This window comes from Pelodiscus sinensis, chromosome 3 (assembly GCF_049634645.1).
Source record: "Pelodiscus sinensis isolate JC-2024 chromosome 3, ASM4963464v1, whole genome shotgun sequence".
NCBI classification, from domain to species: Eukaryota; Metazoa; Chordata; order Testudines; family Trionychidae; genus Pelodiscus; species Pelodiscus sinensis.
The window spans coordinates 140,211,468-140,231,082 of record NC_134713.1 but is presented as its reverse complement, the minus strand read 5'-3'; the positions used below and the strand labels follow the sequence as shown (position 1 = coordinate 140,231,082).

Genomic DNA, 19,615 nt, shown 5'->3' with positions numbered 1-19,615 from the left:
AAGTATTTACATGTCAAATGCACAAAAGATGCGTATTTCCCTTCATGCTTCGACCACCATTCCAGAAGACAAGTGCCCATGCTGCTAATGGGCTCTGCTCGGTTATGATCCAAAGCACTGTGGATTGACACATGTTCATTTTCATCATCTGAGTCACATGCCACTCACAGAAGGTCGATTTTCTGTTTTGGTGGCTCAGGTTCTGTAGTGTTGCCTCAGAGTGTTGCTCTTTTAAAGCTTCTGAGAACATGTTCCAGACCTTGTCGCCCAGATTCTGTAAGGCACTTTCAGATTCTTAAACTTTGGGTTGAGTGCTGTAGCTATCTTTAGAAATCTCACATTGATACCTTCTCTGTGTTTTGTCAAAGTTGCAGTAAAAGTGTTCTTAAAATGAACAATGTGTGCTGGGTCATAACCCAAGACTGCTATAACATGAAATCTATGGCAGAATGTGGGTAAAACACAGAGCAAGAGATGTACAATTCTTCTCCAAGGAGTTGAGTCACAAATGTAATTAACACATTTGTTTAATGAGCATCATCAACATGGAAGCACATCCTCTGGAAAAGTGGACAAAGCACCAAGAAACGTACAAATGCTCAATGTATCTCGCACATAAAAACCTCGCAATGCTAGCTACAAAAGTGCATGCATACACCTGTTCTCACTTTCAGGTGGCATTGTAAATAAGAAGCAGGCAGCATTATTTCATGCAAATGTAAACAAACTTGTTTCTCTTAGCAATTGACTGAAAAAGACCTAAGACTGAGTGGACTTGAGGGTTCTGAAGTTTTATGTTGTTTTGTTTGAGTGCAGATATGTGGCAATCTATGCTTGTACACTGCACTTTCACAATAAAGAGACTGCGGAACAGCGCTGGTATGAGGTAAACTGAAAAGTACTATTTTTGTATCATTTGTACAGTTCAAATATTTGCAATAAAAATACTATAAAGTAAGCACTGCACGTTTGATAACCTGTGTTTTAATTGAAAATGTAGAAAAAAATCCAATATATATTACATCCAATTGCTATTCTATTGTTTAGCAGTGCAATCAAAATTGCAATTAATTTTTTTGAGTTAATCACAGGAGTTCACTGTGAATAACTGACATCCCTATATAAAACATTCAATTTGCGAATACATGGAGGATGAAGGGGTAATCACTAGCTGCAAGCATAGATATATCACGAAATCAATCACATCTAACCAGCTTGATTTCCTTCTTTGACAGGGTGACTGGTTTGTGGATAGAGGGAATGCAGTGGACGTAATATACCTGGGCTCCAGAAAGGCTTTTGATAATCTCACATGACATTCTGATAAGTACGCTGGAGTAATTCTGGCTTGGCAGATCTACCATTAAGTGGCTACATAACTGGCTAAACAAGAGCAAACAAAGAGTAGCTATTAATGGAATGATGTCAGAATGGAGAGAGGGCTCAAATGGAATCCCACAGGGATCTGCGCTGGCTCTGGCATCGTTTAACATCTTTATTAATGACCTGGATGTACACAGAGAGAATATACTGATCAAATTTGCAGATGACACAAAGCTGAGAAGGGGGAGGGAGTTACAAATACTTTGGAAGAGAAAAGTAAAATGTAGAGGGATCCCGATAAGTTGGAGAACTGGGCTACAGACAACAAAATTAAATTCAACAAAGACAAAAGGAAGGTGCAGCACTTAGCGAAGCCAAACCAAATGCGCAAATACAAAATGGGGGCTGCTTGGTTTGGCAGCAGCTCGGCTGAGAAACATCTGGGAGTTGTAGTGGACCACAATCGCAGTATGAGTCAGCAGTGCGATGCTGCTGCAAAAAACCAAATACAGTTCTGGATTTCATTACCATCAGCAGAGGATGCTAGTACTTCTGGTTGGGTCTTAGCTGGTGACCCAACCTGGAGAGAGTGCTCCAATGTATAGAAAGGGCATAGGAGAAACTGGAAAGGATTCAGAGGTGGGCAACAAAGATGATCAAAGGGTCAGAACAAGCTATATGTGCAAAGGCTGAAGAAACTGGGTACATTTAGTTTGGAAAAGAGATTGAGGGGGACAGGATGCTTGAAAGGCTGCCATAAAAAAGAGAGAGAGAGAGAGAGAGAAGAGGAAAGGCTGTTCTTTCTTGCCACGGGGCAGGACAAGAGGCAATGGATTCAAACTACGGCATGACTGAGTTAGGCTAAACTGTAAGAAAAACTTCCTACCTGTGAGAACAGTAGGAGAAGGGAACAGACTGCCATGGAGGTTGTGGAAACTCTTTCACTGGATGTTTTCAAAGGATCACTCAGACACAAGGGATCCTGCATTTTGGCAGGCGGTTGGACTAGACGACCCTGGTGGCCCTTTCTAACCTACGATTCTACAACATGACACTGGGAAGCAGAACAATTGGTGCCCTGTGAGCTTAAGCTTCTGTCCTTACAAGAGAGCGGCAGGAGGGCCCCAGAAATGCAACAATGCAGCACTCATAGCCTCTCCCAGTGTAATCACCAGCCACCTGGTAACTTCAGTCCCCTTCCTTACAGCAGCTAGAACAGTGTTTCTCAACCTTTTTTTTAATAAAGTATCCCCCCCTCCCTCAAAGTATAAGTACCCCCAGGACATACAGTTTTCAGACACACAGTTTTCTGCAACACATTTGTTTAAACAACTTAATAGTAGCTGGGTGATGAAATGTTTGGGTGTAAAAAGTACAAAAATAATAAAGTGCTGTAAAACTTAAAACAAAAATTCAGTTTTCTCCAAATTTCAAGTTGTGTTGACATACCCCTCAGACGTCTCTCGCATACCCCTAAGGGTACTCACACCACTGGTTGAGAAACACTGAGCTAGAGCACCCAGTCAGGGGATAACAGGCTCAAATGCAGGAGGGGTGCAAACGCACCCTCCCCATGGTCCTCATCAGCGCGAGGGGGCTCCGTGGCCACCTTCCTGGTGGTCTGTGGCTGGAGCTCAGCCTCCCTCCTTCCTCCCATAGTGGGGAGCCCGCACTGGCACTCCAGCCTCGTCTGCCTGCCCTCCCCGGATGGAGCACCAGCTTCCCAATGCAGGGGGGAGGGGAGAAAACTGCGAGCCTCACAGTGTGATCTGGCTTGTGGGGAAGAAGTGCTCCCCTTCCCAGGCTGGAGAACAGAGGCTTTTCCTGCTGCTCCCATTAGCTGGAATCTGGCCAATGGAAGCAGTGGGAGGTGGTGCCTGGGATTGGCATGGGGCATGAAGACAAGTAAGCACCCCCTACCCTCTCATGCCCAGACCTCGCACCCCTGGCAGCCCTGTCCCACACACTGAACCCCCTATTTCTGTCCCAACCCCAGAGACTAGCAAGGTCCACAAAATCCACTAACTCTGGAACCCCAGAAGGGTAAATCTGGCCTATGGAAAGCTCCGAACCTCAATCCTCCCTGTCCCTCTTCCTCCCCCAGTGGGGCTGGAACGCCAGGGTAGTGAAGTGTCTCAGTTGGGGGCCACATCATTGAGGGTTGGGGTTGTTTTTTTTGTTTTTCCCCGGAGGCAGCTGCTGCAGTACGCTCCCCTGGTCTGTATTTGGACTCGATTTTCCATTTCCGGTGGCAGGCCTTCAGGTTGATTAGACTGACTCCACCTCTCATCCGGTTACATGCCCTTCCCCCCTCTCCGCTTTAATCTCTCCAGGCCCCTTTCCAGGTCGGTTCCATCTTCCTGGGAGTTTTCTTCCTGCCTCCAAGCTGAATTTACATCAAAGCAGCAGCCAACCAGGGAACGTCTGACACACCCATATAGGCAACTAAGGGCAGTGACAGCTTGGGAGTTTTAGATCACTTAGTCAGAAAAACGCCTGTAAACCTGAGACACACACTTCTCCACCGGCATGGAAGCTGTGGACCACATGGGACTGTACAGTGAATCAGTTTCAGAAGCAGTGACTAGAACATGAGGGTGGTTTATGGAAGACCAGTCATCCCACAGAAGTGTGATAATTTCATTGAATGGGGGCAAAAATCAGTTGCTGAAGGAAAAGGCTCTATGGGAGGATTTATGCAGCCATTAGGTTGCTGTAATTAACTTTTCCCCGGAGTACCTTACACCCCAAGAGCACAGAACAATAGCGCAAAGTGACATTCTCCTGGCTAGCCACTACTGGGGGACATACGGAAGCTGTTTAACAGCACCCAGGAACTCTACCCAACAGCTGAAGGCGGGAAGAGAAGGATGGTCATCCCATAGAGGAAGGACAGAGGTCTGCAGAGTGTAGTTAACTCAAGTTTGGCCAAGATGCTGGGACTACCAAGGAGTTAATGAGATCACATGCAAAGAATGGCAAGCCCCACAACCCCCATAGTGACATCCTGGTTCATTACCGACCAACAGGAAAGAGTCCTCATTGCTAAATGGCCAACACTGATTCCTTGAACACTTGGGTTTTTCATGAATATCTCCCACCCACATCCTGAGCCACCCTGTTTAGCTGGAGAGCTCTATCACCATCCCAGCACAAGGATGCTGGTTCACAGGAAGGAAGATTTGCTGCTGCGTCCCAGGAGATCTTGCTTGAAAAACAACCCCCCCATTGGCTCAGCTGAGGCACAATCACATGGAGAAGAGCTGCCAGAAAAGCTGTAAGCAAAAGGCCACAACATACAGCAGCTTATTGATTGGCTAGAGGAGTCCAGTGGGAATTGGGAGGTGGCTGGGATTTTATTTAAGAGCAGCACTAATGACCTGGAAAAGAAGCCATACATCACCTTAAATTCACAGATGGGAATAAGAGATGGGGGAGGGTGCTGACATGGTCAGAGAGGGAGAGGAAAAGCCAGGACAGCAGGGGGCAGGCTGCCATAAAGTGATCAGGGTCTAATAACGTGGGAGTCAGCCAGCTTAGTCACCCTGGCAAAATGAATAAGAAACAGGTACTCGATGGGAGGGAGAAAACACGGCAGCTCAGAGCAATCTGGGTGAGTAAAAGGGGGCAGCAAATGACACAGGAGCCTGGAATGGAGTTGAACAGCAAAATTACCCAAGGGCCCCTGTGGTTTTGGGCTGCATGCAGATCAGGGGAGGAGGCCTTGTGTGATACAGCGCTGAGGAAACCCCGCCTCAGATACTGCAGACAACTCTGAGCAAGACCACAGGGTATCAACAAACATGGAAGGCCTAGAGGACCCAATCCAACATCCGTTGGAGTCAAGGGGAATCTTTCCACTGACTTCAGTGGGCTCTAAATAGGGTAGAAGGCTGCTGGGAAACACGCACATGGCAATGAAAGGGGAAAATAATAACAATCAACCAACATTAGGAGGGGCAAAGTGACCGGAGGGGGAGTCAACAAGTGACTGAGTGGAGTGGCAGAAGAGGAGTATCCTCTTGACCTAGATCTAGGAGGCTGCAGGGCGGTGTCTCAGGGGAAGGGCTAAAACTCCACCAGTCAGGATGTTCACAACTAGACTGGAAAAAGGGCCAGAAAAAGTGTTGTAGGGAGCAGAGAAGAAGTGGATGTCACCTGTACCTGATGGGAAGGAGCTTAGCAGATGGGCAGAGATTAGTTATGTACGTGTGACACAGAGGGGGTTGTGTTCACTCTGTGATGTTGTGGGTGATTCCTACTCTCCTGTGCTGCTCTGTTGAAACAGTGTGTGTGTGCACGTGCGCCTCAGTTTCCTTGGGCACTGCACCAGTGTCCAGATGGGAATGGGAATGTTGGGTGCGGCTCTCACTGAGGGAGGCTGTCCCATTTTAGTAGGTACACAATAGCTCAGGCTGTCCTGTAACCTGAGCCTAGGTGAGGGGAGCTCACCTAGGTGACACCTTGCCCTGGAATCTGAACAAAGGAGGGGGCGGAGCTGCCTCCAAGCTGGGGGACAAGTTGCAGGGTGTGTGAATTCTTGGCTGGTGGACGATGCAGACAGGCCGCCCTGGGTCCCCTTCTCCTCAAGTTGGATTGTACTGACTGCTCCTGGCTCCTGTGTTAACAAGTCTGTGCTACGCTGTGTCCTTGTCAACGAATAAACCTTCTGTTCTACTGTCTGAGAGTCACCTCTGGCTGTGGATGGGAGTGCCGGCCTCAGTGACTCCTCCACTCTCCGTACCAGTATGGACCCAAGTCATAATAAAGGAAGAACAGCCCCATCGCACAAACCACCACTAGTTCAATTAGCAGCGATCAGCCCTCTTGTACGTAGCATGGGCAATGGAGAGACAACTCCTCTCAAGAGGCGGGACCCTCCAGGGCAGGGCCCAGGGGACGTTTGCCTTGTCCTACTGCTGCCCAGGCTCTAGGTCTCAGATTCACTAGCTGTGTCCACCGGACCCAGGAGTGGGCAGAGGGGAGGATGGGAGCTGTGCCTGAAGGACCCCAGGGAACTCAAAGGACTAAACTCTTACAGGCGCTAGAGCTGGCCAGCTTGAAAGAGACTTGCTCTGAGGGGCTAGGTGGTCAAAACCAGACTGCTCAGGCATCAGCCATGTATGCTGCAGAGTCAGGGCTAAGCTTCTTCACAGCTCACAACAGCCTGGGCTTGGTTTCCCCCGAGACTCACTTCCCACCTCTTCATGCAGCAGCTGCACCTGCACGGCAATTAGCCTCACTTAGCTCAGCCACAGCAACAGGGCTGAACGGCTGTCATGACAGCCAATTAGATGCAGGGCGGACAAGAAGGGACCATAACAGCAAGAAAGAACAGGAGTCAAAGGATTGGCTTGGGGCACCTGGTGTGTGGGAATTCCTAGGCCAGGGTAGCCCTAGATGTGCCAAATGTGCACCCGTGCCCCTCAAGGTCAGTAGCCCAGCAGACCATCAGTCAGTTTGCCCTTCACACAGCTCCCAAGGACCGATGGGCAATCGCCAAGACGCATGGGCGCTCATGCTAGAGACCAATTAGAGAGGCACCAGCAAATTCAGGCACTTGTAGGCTTGCTAAGAAGCAGCGTGCCTCTCTCAGGAACTGGAGCACACAGACAGGCAAACCCTTGGCAAATCAGTCACAGGATTCCTGAGGAGAAACGTACTGAGGTGGGGACAGACTTCTGGCGAAGCTGGCTGAATCCTGAGAGCCAAACACAGACTCAGATGCTGGAGGAGAGGTCAGAAGCCAGTTCTGGGGATCTTAGCCCCCGAGATTCCAGTTTCCCCCTAGCTCCAGGGTGCCAGTGATTGACAACAGCAGGATGGCTGTTCAACAGCCCCCGTATGAAATGTGTTAGGAACACTGGAACAGACCCACAAAAGGTATGGAGGTGCCTAACTTCCACTGAATTCAATCATGGTTTGCTGTGAAGAAGAGTTCTGTTAAGCTTGTCTCTTCCACCAATGGAAGTTGATCCATTAAAAGATATTAACTCACCCACCTTGTGTCTCATTGAATTCACTGGAAGTTAGGAGCCAAAATACCTCTGCAATACCTGTGAACCATAACAATTGCCCTTCTGGATCAGCCCTGAGGTGTCTCTAGCCCCATATCCTCTCTGTGCTGGACCAGATGCTTCAGAGGAAAGTGTAATGATACCTATAGTGGACAACTGTGGAAAAAACCCATCTATAGGGAAGTGTCTTCCAAGCTTGTCCAGTAGACACTGGCACATGCCCTGAAACAGGAGGGTTTTTGTCCCGTCCAGTGTAACTGTGGATGGCTTCATTATCAGCAGAAATACCAGAACTTTTTTTAGTGCATCCTTTTATGTGCTTGGCCTCAAATTACTTCTTGTGACAGTGAGTTCCCCAGGCAAATTATGTTGAATAAGACCATAGCTTTTTATACATATTAAAATGTATCCCCTTTCAATTTTCCTTGCATTCTTGTCATAAGAAAGAATAAATGAGGCTATGTCTGCACTAGAGACCTTACAGCGGCACAGCTGTGCTATAGCCACTGTAAGCCAACAGGACAGACCTCTCCTATTGGCATAATTAAACCACCACCAATGAACAGTGGTAGCTACTTTGCTGTGAGAGCATCTCCTGCCAACAAAGAACTATTCACACTGGTGCTTCTGTCTGTGAAACTTACACTGGTTGGGGGTTCACACCTCTGACAAACAAATGTGCTGGTGTAGACATAGCCTAGGACAGAGATGGGCAATAATTTTTGAAAGGGGGCCACTTCAAAAATGCCAAAGTGGTCATGGGCTGCCCTGAAAGGGGTGGAGCCTCAGGTGGAAGAGGTGGAGCCTCAGGTAGGAGGGGTGTGGCCTTTAAATAGCTGGAATTGAAAGGGCTCGCACCTCCCCTGCAGCTTCCAGGCAACCCATTAACAGCAGGGTCAGGAGCTGTGAACCCTTTCAACTCCTGCTATTTAAAGATCTCGCACCTTAGCAGCCACGCAGAAGGCGCAAACCCTTTGAACAGAAGCAGTTGAAAGGGCTCGCAGCTCCCGGCTCCACCACTAACACGCTGCCCGGAAGCCACCATGGGAGGCTCAAGCCCTTTCAAATGCTTCTATTTAAAGGGCTTGTGTCTGCCAAGGGTGGGATGTGTGTGCTCGTGCATTGCCTGGCAGCCTACTGATAGGGGCAAACCCTTAAATAGAAGCAAGTGAAAGGGCTCGTGCCTCCCCAGTGGCTCCCAGGCAACGTGTTAGCAGCGGGGCTGGGAGCTGGGAGCCCTTTCAACTGCTTCTATTTAAAGGACTTGTGCCTTGTCAGGGTTCCCAGCCTACCACTAACGCGTTGCTTGAGAGCCACTGTCACGCCTTACTCGCGTGGGTCAAGACCGTGTCGCTCAAAAAAAAGGATTTGAGGTGATACGCGGCCGATGCCGGCAGGGTGGGGTCCGGGCCCTCCCTCACTCCCGGACCCTGGCCCAGGGCCCTAACACTAGGAACTTGACTCCCAGTGGAAGCAGGTGGGGGCTTGCCCCTAAACTCGCCTGCTCATGGGCTCCGCGACCCTCCCTGGGCCTGTAAACCCCGCCAGCAACGGGCTCAACTCTCCCTCTACCCCAGCGTGAGTAGCCCGGGTCCTCCGCCCCCTGGCTCCCCCGCGCCCTCCGATACCTGCTCCTCCTTCCCCTCTGTGCCTTCCTCCCTCCCTCCCTTGTCCATCCGGCCCATTTTATCCTCCCTCCCCCGGCTGCTTTCCCCTGCCCCCGGGTGCCTGGTGTCCCTCTTCGCCGGCGCGTCGGTGACGTCAGGCAAAGTCATCGCCGGGCGACACAGCGCACCGTCTTCCCCGCTGTCGGGCCGGCCGGCCGCAGCCTTCCCCAGCCCCCGCCCTTCTCGGGGGCTGTCCGACGGCGGGTTCCCCTGGGTCGCCGGGGCTGAAACCGCGTCCCCCGCAACCGCGGATGGTCCTTCCGCCCGCGGCTGGTGACGGGGTTGCTCCACCCCGTCACAGCCACCATGGAGGCGTGAGCCCTTTCAACTCTGCTATTTAATAGTTTTCACCTGCAGAGTCCGGTATAAAAAAAGCCAAAAAAACCCCACTCATCCCCCAACCCAAAAAACCAGAAAATACCAGACAAGTAAAATGTCCGATATTTTGTTTCTCTCGGACGGAAGGCTCGTGGGGACATTCTTGGCGGGGGCGAGGGGAGCAGGGAGCGTGGGAATTTAAAGGCGCAGTGCTTCCCCCCCCCCCCAGCTAATTATCCCCCCTGCCATGTTCAGGATTTTTTCTGAAAGTATCTGGCAACCCTAACCATGGGCCGGGTGAAAAGGATAGGTGGGCCAGATCCGGCCCTCTGATAGCCTCTTGCCCAACCCTGGCCTACGAGCATCCACTCTCCCTTCTTTAGGCCATTCTTTGTTTTATACACCATTAGGTCCGTATGTACGTGCCTCCTCTCCAAAACTACCCAGTTGTTTTGACCTCCCTTCATGTAAAGTTTCTCCCAATCTCTGCTCATTCTTCTTGCCCATTTCTGACTATGTCCTTTGCTTGCAAAGTACTTTCTGACCAGAACGGCACATGGTATTCCAGATGAGGCAGTGTCATTGATTTACATAATGGCGTTATAATATTTTCAGTACTTTTTTCTACCCTGTTCCATATGCCTCTGAGGATCGTGAGGATCGTCTTTAATGAACCATCCCCTGGTGATGCCCATGTCTTTTCCCTGAGTATTACAGTTAATTTAGAACACAGCGATGGCTGAGTAATATACAAGTTATTCCTTTCAGTGTGCATTCACGTGCATTTTTCAATACTGAGTTCCATCTACCATCATTTTGCCCATTCACCAAGCTGTATGTCATGTCACTCGGGAGTTCCTTAGTCTTCTCTTCTTGTCCAGACTAATCTAAATAATTCCATGTCATTTGCAGAGTGGGCTGCTACTTTGCTCATGTCTTTCCCAGAGCATTAATAGATATATTTAAACAACACCATTCCTAGTACAGAACCTTGTGGTCCTCTGCTTTTAATTTCTTGCCATGTTGAAAATGTGACTTATTCCAGCGGTGTGTTTCTGGTTACTTAGCCAGTTTTTGATCAATGACAACACATCTCCTCCCATCACTGGTCTCCTTCACAGCCTTTTGTGGGAGACGTTATTGAGGCTTTTTTTAAACAGATTAGGATGGTCAGATTTCCATTATTCACTATTTTACCAACTTGTTCAAAGAATCCTATTAGATTAGCGAGGCATGATTTCCCTTTGTGGAACTGCACAAAGGTAATGCACAGCTAAGGGTTTTATAAAAAATGTTGTAAATTAGTCCAACCAGTTAGTCTCACTGGTGTGTGGTTCCCAGGGTCACCTCAGTGCCTACACACAAAGGTGCACAGCTCTTGCTTCAAGTCCTCTGGTACAGAAACTGATTGAATTAGTGCAGAGCATTAGTTATTAGCTGGCAGCACACTCTGAAAGCATCTGCTTCTCAGAGTCACAGCTCACGTTCTGGTGCCTGGCTGGAAGCAGAAGCCACTAGCTTTCGCACAGGGTCAGTTGCGGTGTTGTAAGTGCTCCACTTAGGAAGGAACAATCAGTTTCACACATACGGAATGGTAAGCGACTGTCTAGGAAGGAGTACGGCAGAAAGGGATCTAGGGGTTATAGTGGACCACAAGCTAAATATGAGTCAGCAGTGTGACGCTGTTACAAAAAAAGCAAATATGATTCTAGGATGATTAACAGGTGTGTTGTGAGCAAGACACGAGAAGTCATTCTTCTGCTCTACTCTGTGCTGATTAGGCCTCAACTGGAGTACTGTTCCCGTTCTGGGAGCCACATTTCAAGAAAGATGTGGAGAAATTGGAGAAGGTCCAGAGAAGAACAACCAAAAATGATTAAGGCATAGAAAACATGAGCTATGAGAGAAGACTCAAAGAATTGGGCTTGTTTAGCTTGGAAAAGAGAAGACTGAGAGGGAACATGATAGCAGTTTTCAGGTGTCTTAAAAGGGTGTCACAAGGAGGAGGAAGAAAACTTGTTCTCCCTGGCCTCTGAGGATAGGACAAGAAGCAATGGGCTTAAACTGCAGCAAGGGAGGTTTAGGTTGGACATTAAGAAAAACTTCCTAACTGTCAGGGTGATTAAACACTGGAATAAATTGCCTAGGGAGGCTGTAGAATGTCCATCTCTGGAGATATTTAAGAGTAGGTTAGCTAAATGTCTATCAGGGATGGTCTAGACAGTACTGGGTCCTGCCACGAGGTCAGGGGACTGGACTCAATGACCTCTCGAGGTCCCTTCAAGTCCTAGGGTTCTATGATTCTATGCTCTGGATGGGTTCTTAGAGACATTTGTTGTCGGTCCTCTCATATCCATCCCTACGCTGCAGTGTGTGATTATTCCCTGCTATTTCATTGTGCTGATCCACTTGCCTCTAGTAACAATTCCCATCCCCATACCAGCTGGTGCTACCATGCCTATTGCCAGCTTTCTCCCAATCTGAGTGAGGCAGGGGAACTGCTCCCCCACCTCTGCAAAAGTGATGTGTGGTCAAGGAGCACAGAAGAGAGGTGCCTGCACGCCTATGGCACTGAGCAAAGACAGAACATAGACAGGGCAACTGCAACTGTTACATAAGAATGGCCATAGCGGGTGAGACCAAAGGTCCATCTAGCCCAGTATCCTGTCTGCCGACAGCGGCTAATACCAGATGCCCCAGAGAGAGGGAACACAACAGGTAATCCTCATGTGATCCCTTCCCTGTCACCCACCTCCAGAGAAACATTGGCTAGGGACACCATTCCTACACATCCTGGCTAATAGCCATGGATGGACCTCATCTCCAAGAATCTATCTAGCTCTTTTTGGAACCCTGTTAAAGTTCTAGCCTTCACCACATCCTCTGGCAAGGAGTTCCTCAGGTTGACTGTGCGTTGAGTAAAGAAAATCTTCCTTTTCTTTGTTTTAAACCTGCTGCCGATTAATTTCATTTCGTGACCCCTACTTCTTATGTTATGGGCACAAGTAAATAACTTTTCCTTATTCACTTTTTCCACATTAGTCATGATTTTATAGACCTCTATCATACCCCCCCTTAGTCTCCTCTTTTCTAAACTGAAAAGTCCCAGTCTCTAATTGCTCTTCATATGGGACCCGTTCCAAACCCCTCATCATTTTTGTTGCCCTTTTCTGAACCTTTACCAATGCTAATATCTCTTTGAGATGAGACGATCACATATGTATGCAGTATTGATGATGTGGGTGTACCATGGTTTTATATAGGGGCAATTAAGATATTCTCTATCCCTTTTTTAATGATTCCCAACATTCTGTTTGCTTTTTTGACTTCCACTGCACATTGAGTGGATGTTTTCAGAGAACTATCCACAGTAACTCCAAGATCTCTTTCTTGAGTAGTTGTAGCCAAATTAGTCCCCATAATATTGTATATCTAGTTGGGATTATTTTTTCCAATGTGGATTACTTTGCATTTATTAACATTAAATTTCATTTGCCATTTTGTTGCCCAAACACTTAAGTTTGGTGAGATCTTTTTGAAGCTCTTCACAGTTTGCTTTGGTCTTAACTATCTTGAGCAGTTTAGTATCATCTGCAAATTTTGCCACCTTACTGTTTACTCCTTTTTCCAGATCATTTAGAAATAATTTGAATAGGATTATTCCCAGGACAGACCCCTCAAAGAACTCTAGCAGATTAGTAAGGCATGATTTCCCTTTACAGAAACCATGTTGACTTTCTATGAAATTATGTTCATCTACGTGTCTGACAATTCTATTCTTTACTATAGTTTCAACAAATGTGCCCAGTTCTGACGTTAGACTTACCTGTCTGTAACTGCCAGGATCACCTCTACAGCCCTTTTTAAATATTGGCAGCATGTTAGCTATCTTCCAGTCCTTACGTACGGAAGCTTGAATGGTTCAGTTGAAGGCTGTTCCCCTGCCCCAGCCCGGCCCAGTTGTGGCACTGGAGTTCTGGGCACAGCAAGAGGGCCCAGCCCTGGCACAACAATGGGCTGTGAGAGATTTACTCCCGGCCCATAAACAGGAATGGGAGAAGATTCCCAGTCATGGTCCAACCCTTTTGGCTGGGCAGGAGCGAGGTGTCTCAGCCTGTAGATGTACGTGGAACCAGGAGGGGAAGCTCTGTGCCCATTGTGGGCACAGCTCATGGCAGGAGGAGTCCCTGTCCCACCCTGGAGCAGAATTGGGGCACATTCTTGGGGGTGGGCTGGAGAAATGCCACTTGCCATTTCTGTCCCAGTGCCACCCACATCAGCCTTTGCCTTGGGATGTGAAAGCCAGATCTGAGGCTGGATCGACAGATTCATGCACCCTGCCCAAGCAGACAGCTTAACATACACTCACTGTTTACATCTGCTCCTGGATACAGTTTCAACAGCTGGCTAGCCCAGGCATTAGTTGTGGGCACAGCTCTCCCAACAGTTGCGCTGGCAGAAACTGCACCAGCTGGCCATGCTTCCTCTGGGTGCCAGACATCTCATGCTATTCCTGCTGGAGGTGGGAACCTGGGCAAACACACCTCTGCCCAGTAGGGTGTGCGGGCAAAGACACATTCCACTTCCTCACAGCTCTGCCAGAAGGCTCCCAAACCAATAAATGTCCAGTCAGCAGGACTGGAGAATTAGACTCACCAGCACAAGCATCTGCCAGCAGCTACAGATCAGCTTCCTGACGGGTCTAAGGGACTTGGGAGTCACAGGTCAGGAGGCAGATGACAGGCAAATTAGATCCAACTGCTCTACCCAGCTCCGTGACTGTAGATTGTTCTGTTTCTCCCAAGGCAGTCTAGGTGTAACACAGCTCTCTCACGACACACCCACCACCGGACTTGCACAGAGACTCCTTCGTGCTCCGTTTGTCCCACTTGTACTGCCAGAGTCTGAACCCAGACTGGTCGCTGTGGCAGGGATCACGCCCCAAGTGTCCCTTGAGGGTGTGCTGGGGAGTTTCAAAGACCCATCTGGCTAGAGGAAGGATCCCCTCGCCTCTCCCAGGCTTGCCCTGAGTTTGATGAGTCAGCATGTGAAAGCATAAAGGAATGAGGAAGTAAGGCAAAGAGAGAGAGGGAGTGCAGCCGCCCCAGGCTTCCTAGATGGGAATCAGGGTCAAGCATTGCATGACATTCACGGCAATCGGGCTGGCAGGAGGGAGAAACGTTCCTCAGATGTGCTGAGCTGCCCCACTAACCGGGGTATAGACCTTGCCCCAATCAGACCTGTTCTACCTGTTCCGGGTAGTTCCCCTAACACTGCCTTCCCTACTGAGCCTGCCTGTCCCGGAGCTGCACAATACAGCTGCTGCTTGGGACAATACAGCTGGCACATCATTAGACACAGAGCAGTTCTGTAGGATGCCAGGAACCACCCGCGGGGTTGTGACATTTAACAGCTGGTTCCGGGTGCTCTCCTCACTCATCTGCACCATCGGACAGTCAGGCACAAGGGCAATGGATAGATGCCTCCAGAGGGGGACCCACACTGCTGAACTCGGGGGCAGCAGTAGTCACAGATCAGGTGGACTGTTTCACACTAGGAAAAACGCTCTGTGAGAGTATGTGTGAGAGTGTGTGCGAGAGAGAGAGAGAGAGAACACAGAGGACTTGTAGAGGGTGCAGCCTTGGTGTCAGGGGCATGCTTCTTAGTATGAAAAATAAATATCATGTGTTGCAACAAGAGAGGCCGTCCCTGCGCCCAGATGCCCCACCCCGATGAGGTCTGACTCTCCAAGGTGCTGCCTCGCCCTGGAACAGAGCCATCTGACAAGGGAACTCCCCCTTCCGCCTCGCCTCCCAGCCAGGTTCCCAGCCCCAGTGCAGGAAGTGCGCATGTACACAGCCACAGACAGGAAACAAAGAGTAGGAATAAATGGTCAGTTTTCCCAGTGGACAGAGGTAACTAGTGAGGTCCCCCAAGAGTCTGTCCTGGGACTCATCCTATTCAACTTATTTATAAATGATCTGGAGAAAGGGGTAAACAGTGAGGTGGCAAAATTTGCAGATGATATCAAACTATTTAAGATAGTTAAGACCAAAGCAGACAGTGAAGAGCTTCAAAAAGATCTCACAAAATTAAGTGATTGAGCAACAAAATGGCAAATGAAATTTAATGTTGATAAATGCAAAGTAAAAAATAATCCCAACTATATATACAATATTATGGGAACTAATTTGGCTACAACCACTCAAGAGAGAGATCATTGAGTCATTGTGGGTAGTTCTCTGAAAACATCCACTCAGTGTGCAGCAGCAATCAAACAAGCAAATATAATGTTAGTAGTTATTTAAAAGGGATAGAGAAAAAGGCAGAGAATATCTTATTGCCTCTATAAAAAACCATGGTACGCCCACACTGTGAATACTGTGTACAGATGTGGTTGCCTCATCTAAAAAAAGATATATTGATATTAGAAAAGGTTCAGAATAGGGCAACAAAAATGATGAGGGATTTGGAACGGGTCCCCTATGAAGAGAGATTAAAAAGACTTGGACTTTTCATCTTAGAAAAGAGGAAACTTAGGGGGGATATGATAGAAGTCTATACAATCATGACTGGTGTGGAAAAAGTGAATAAGGAAAAGTTATTTATTTATTCTCACAGTATAAGAACTAGAGGTCACCAAATGAAATTAATAGGCAGCAGGTTTAAAACAAACAAAAGGAAGTTTTTCTTTATGCAAGCACACAGGCAACCTGAGGAACTCCTTGCCAGAGGATGCAGTGAAGGGTAGAAGTTTAACAGGGTTCAAAAAAGAGCTAGATAGATTCATGGAGATCAGGTCCATCAACGGCTATTAGCCAGCATGTGTAGGAATGGTGTCCCTAGCATCTGTTTCTCTGGAAGTGGGTGACAGGGGAGGGATCACATGAGGATTACCTGCTGTATTCCCTCCCTCTGGGGCATCTGGTATTGGTCACTGTTGGCAGACAGGACACTGGGCTAGATGGACCTTTGGTCTGACCCAGTCTGGCTGTTCTTATGTTCTTATACAGTGCAGGAGAACACACCAAGCATCACACACTGCAGCCTGGCATCTGGCCCACTGAGGCCCATACATGTCCAAGGCAGCAGTGAAGCATGCGTGGGAAATGAGGAGGGCCAGGGGTTAAGTCCCAGCACCCAACCCCACTCCCTGGCCTCAGCGCCAGGCGGGCTGGTGGAGCATAACAAGCACTGGGGCATGCGGAGAGCCCTGGGGGGCTGTGGAAGTGGGTCTGGATGCCACTACATCTGGATGGCTACACGTTGGTCCAAGGGGCGGGACAGGGCCCAGCATGTGGAGGGAAAAGGGTGCAGGACAACGGCAGGGAAGTGGGACTAGGAAGGATAAGATTAGCTTTGCGGATAGGCATTAACGCCAGAGTCCATTTGTCTGGGTCACAGTTCACTCTTTGCGGCTGTTATCCACAGTATATTTCTCCCTCCCACCCGGTGAGGGTGGAGAATCCAGCCTCTAGAAACCTCACTGGAAAGTGTAATCCTGGGCCTCATTCGCCTGTCTACACTTTCTGACCTGTGAGAGCTGCCTGGCCAGAGGCTCTCAAAGCCACATTTCAGCCGCCTCCTGCATAGTGAGTGCTTGTCTGTAAGCATGCAGCTCAGAGAGTGCGGGCTGCCATGGGCTTCAGCCCCCCCAGGGGAGAGAGTGTAACAGGCACGGTAACCTACCCTCTCTGCTGCAGCAGGCACCTCACACCACCCAGCCTGGGTCACGGCACCTGGTTCCCTGCTCAGCGACAGAACCATCTGGGGGGAAAAAGGGGGGCTGCTGGTGCCAGCCCTAGACTCACTGAATAAATGGCACTCCTCCTCCTCCTGCAGCCCTGGACACAAAACTGCACAATGAATTTAGCTTCCTGGCAGGGTGTGTAGGGTAGGATCATTACCCCCCTGTGTATAGAACAGAAAACAGGGGCAGCAGCTCGTGAAAGGTCATGCAGGGAATTTGTGGCAGAGTCAGGAATCGAACTGAGCTCTCCCAAGTCTCCATCCTGTGCTCTGGCCCCATGAGCATGCCTGCTCCTTCTGGACTCAGTGTGTGCCTCTCACAGCTGTACTGGCTTCCAGCGGACTGTCAATGCTCATAAGCCATTCATCAAAACACCCCCCTTCATAATGAATGACACTGCCCCAGGCCGGGCTCCAAATTGCCAAAAGGCTCTTAGGTAGCACTGCAGAGAGGACAAGTTGCCATATCATATTTCACAGTTCAGACTGAACCTTTCTAGTCTGGCACCATCCATGGTCCGGCATGATTTTAGTTAGCCGGGTGTCCACTTATGGATAAAGTTTGTTTACAGCCACCAGCCCTGGCTCTGTGTTCTGGGCTGTTATTTAGCTCTAATTCACCCCTCAATGTCCTCTAAGAGCCCAGTCAGCAGTGGAAGTGTCGGTAATGCAGTTAGACAATACTGACCTCCTGTGGTCTGGCAAATTCTCTGGTTTGGTCCTGAGGGTGCCAGATTAGAGAGGTTCAACTAGAGATGTTAAATATTGGTTAATTTAATAGTCGAGTAACCTCCTGAATTTTTATCAGCTAGTCGACTATTCTATAGTCTCAAAGGGTGGGACCAGCAGCCGCTGTATCAAAGGCAGCAGCACCGAGTGCCAGGCAGGAGCTGGACCAAGAGGGGAGCCAGTTTAAAAACCAACTCCCCTTCTGGACCGGCTGCCTGTTGCCCAGTGCTGCTGTCTCTGATAAAGAGGCAGCAGCGCGCGGTGGCAGCAGCCCCTCTCTAAGGGGGCTCTGAGCTCCTGGACCTAGTGCGAGCCAGAACTAGCTGGGCTGCCTGCCCACCTGGCTCCTAACACACTTTAAATGCAGAGACGCAGCAGGGGGAGGTTCTAGACCCGGCGTGAGCCAGAACTGAGCCAGGCTGTTGGCCAGCCTGCCAAAAAATTTACTGGCAAGAGCGGAGGCAGGGAAATGAGTGTAGTCTATAGCATTAACCTAAAGCTTTTGCTTATCGGTTAATCGACTACACGGTTACATCCCTAGGTTCAGCCTGTAGGTTAAAAGGTTCCCCCTGACCAGCACCCGCCGTTAGAAGTCTCTCGGTATTGGGAGTGCACTCTCACTGAGGCCTTAACACGTCTACGCCTCCTCTGGCATCCCGCTGAAGAGAGAAAATCCCAGGACCAGAGACAGCCACAGATCTCAGGCCAGGCCACTAAGCTGCAGTGCTCCAGAACATACCCAGATCAACTGCTGTCAGGCAGCTCTCAAGTCCACTCCTAGGCCCCAGAAATTAACCAGTGGAGGTCTCCCACACCCACAGCATCCCACAGGCTCTAGCATCACTGACTATGCTCTAACTCGGAGGAGACCTCAAGAGGGGTAGTGAGTGAGGACGGCTTGTCTCAGAGGATGAGGCCGACTGTGTCGCACAAAGAATCTTCCCCGTGGTCTCCGTCCTGCTCAGCACAATCATTCTGCTGTGGGCAACAGGCCTCCCTTTCTTCCAAGGTGGCAGGGAGAGGGAGAGCGTGGCCCCCTCTGAAGCAGGGGAAGTCGGGGCATCTGTCCATGTTTATAGACGAGGCCCTGTGCTTTTTGGGCTCTGCAAAGGCAAGGTGAATGGGAGGGAGGGAGAGCCCTTTGGAAAGGACTGGATGAAATTCCTCAGCCCAGCACCATGCAGTCTGAGACAGATGGCAAAAGCAGCTGGGAAAAGTCATTCTGTGCGATGCACATTAAGTCATTTGCATTCTGGGCAGCAGAAGCTGACACCAGGCAGGGATCAGACGGGCCTAGCAGGGCAGCTAACAATGAGCTACTTGTTGAGGAGACTGTCTAGCCCTGGGCTCAACTCCACTGTGGCAGAGGGCAAGCTGGGTGCACAAGAAAGAGCAGCCCTGTCCCTCCAGACTGGAGCACCTGGCAGATCTGGTTTGCTCCTCAGCTGACCTTATCACCCCGACCCTTGCTCCTGTGGGGTTTCTGTGACCAACAGACAGACATGCAGAGAAGTGGGACTCAGGCGTTTTGAAACAGCACCCACAATAGCCTTCACTCTAACATCTCTGCGAGGGGGTGTAGCCAAAGTGCCCGCGAGCTGGAACAGCACGCCCAGAAGCCATGTAGTCAGCCAGCCACCCTGGGGGCTGCAGGAGCAGACCAGGATCTCTTCTTCTCTCTTTCCCTACTCAGCAGCCCTACGGTCTCACAGGCTAATCTACCGAGCTGAGCAGTCCAAACCCCGATCACAGCACTTCAGCACTAAAACCAGTTGTGGGTTTGAAGAAGCCACTGTCCCCACAGCCTCGGCC

At 49.5% G+C, this 19,615-nt stretch overlaps 1 protein-coding gene across 4 annotated transcripts in view; it reads right to left on the bottom strand.

Moving 5' to 3' along the window:
- The window catches only part of TMEM63B (transmembrane protein 63B), a 99,623-nt gene that overhangs the window by 40,394 nt on the left and 39,614 nt on the right, over nt 1-19,615 (bottom strand). The window contains exon 1 of one of the 4 annotated variants that reach the window (XM_075925036.1): nt 13,982-14,711. The exons of the other annotated variants lie outside the window; for them this stretch is intronic. The gene's annotated coding sequence lies outside the window, so the exon portion shown is untranslated. Of the gene's footprint in view, nt 1-13,981; nt 14,712-19,615 lie in introns of those variants that run through there. 4 annotated transcript variants of the gene reach the window in all.